Below are 1,850 nucleotides of genomic sequence, written 5' to 3' on the forward strand. Positions count from 1 at the left end.
GGGCTATGGTCCATAGGGTCACAAAGAATCAGACACAACTGAAAGCATGCAGGCACTAGATTTTAAATTATCTATGTGACCCATATTAAATTTCTACTGCACAGCATTAGTCTAAGCTCTGCCACTAAATAGGACCCCTACAATGTGGACATCCCTAAATTCACCCAGCCTCCCAACGTCCCTCCTGGCAGAAAGAGAAATGCCTGGAATCCCAAGACTACATTCTGTAGGTACCTGTGTGTCTCATGCTCCCAATGCCAGAACCCATGACAAGAGATTCCAGTGTTCAGTACCCCACCTCCCAGTTTCTCTGTGCCTGTCCCTTCTTCTCCAGGTACCTGTTGATAATCAGATAGAGCAGAAATGTCCTATTGTAACTCTCAGAAAAGTAGATTCCCCCCTCCCCACCTAAGAGTCTCAAATCTCTCTCCCATCCCTAAATTTAAAAGCCATGTCTTCTCCCTGTTTCCTCCATTTCTCAACTCCCTCTTTGCCTTTCTGAAACCTTGGAAATCTCTCAAACCAGTAGAAACACAGCATGGAAGCAATCACAAGGATTTAGAAATCTCTAGTACTCTTGCCTGGAAAATCCCATGGGCAGAAGAGCCTGGTAGGCTACAGTCCATGGGGTCGCTAAGGGTTGGACATGACTGAGCGACTTCTCTTTCACTTTTCACTTTCATACATTGGAGAAGGAAATGGCAACCCACTCCAGTGTTCTTGCCTGGAGAATCCCAGGGACAGGGGAGCCTGGTGGCTGCCGTCTATGGGGTTGCACAGAGTCGGACACCCCTGAAGCGACTTAGCAGCAGCAGCAGCAGCAGCAGCAGCAGACTTAGTTGGCCATATTTCCTAATCATGTGACCTGGAGTGAAACACCTCATCTCTCTGAACCCTCATCAGCAAAATGGATCTGTGATGATTATATGAGATCAGCTGTGTCAAACACCTTGTGCAGAGCCCTACCCACAATAGTTACTTTGTAACTTCGGGTTTCTCACTTTGCATCTTACCCCTGAATATCTGGAGAACTAGAAAAAGAAACAGCAAACCTAGTTTCAGGTATATGGACTAATAGAATCTTGAAACCAAAAAGGGGCTTAGAGATATATTTCCAGCTCTCCATTCAGTGCAGAAATTGCCTGGACTCCATCCCTCATTGGTAGTCATCCAACCTCTGCTTAAACATCTCCAGGGGCCATTCACTGGTTCACTCAATAAACAAGAACAAGGCACTGTGGGAGCCACAAAGAAGGGCAGACACAGCTCTCACTGTTAAAGAGCCTACTTATATAATAGGATAAGAAAGGATAGAGAAATTACTATCACATAAGATAAACATTGGTATGTGCCAGTCAAGGTGCATACAGAGCCAGCCACCTTACAGGTTAATATATGTGCAACAAAGTGTAGCTCTAATGTTGAAATCCCTCCTAAATCCCAGACCTCAGTGTTCCCATTCATTTCATGGAAAATGCAGCAAGATCCTTCCACATTAGATCTTGGGTCATTCTCTTTTTTCACTATTTTGTTTTTGGCTGTGCTGGGCCTTCATTGCTACATGCGGGCTTTCTCTAGATGCAGCAAACTGGGGCTGCTCTCTAGCTACGCTGTGTGAGCTTCTCATTGCAGGGGCTTCTCTTGCTGTGGAGAACGGGCTCTGGGCACGCAGGCTCAATAGTTGAGGCTTGGTTGCTCTGCTGCATGTGGGATCGTCCCCGATCAGGGATCCAAACCATGTCCCCTGCATTGGCAGGTGGATTCTTAACCACGGGACCACTAGGGAAGTCCCATGGGTCATTCTTAAGGAGGACACTTTTTGTAAAAACCTTTAAAATTCCAGGAGGGTG

Source organism: Budorcas taxicolor, chromosome 5 (assembly GCF_023091745.1).
Source record: "Budorcas taxicolor isolate Tak-1 chromosome 5, Takin1.1, whole genome shotgun sequence".
In the NCBI taxonomy this organism is placed as follows: domain Eukaryota; kingdom Metazoa; phylum Chordata; class Mammalia; order Artiodactyla; family Bovidae; genus Budorcas; species Budorcas taxicolor.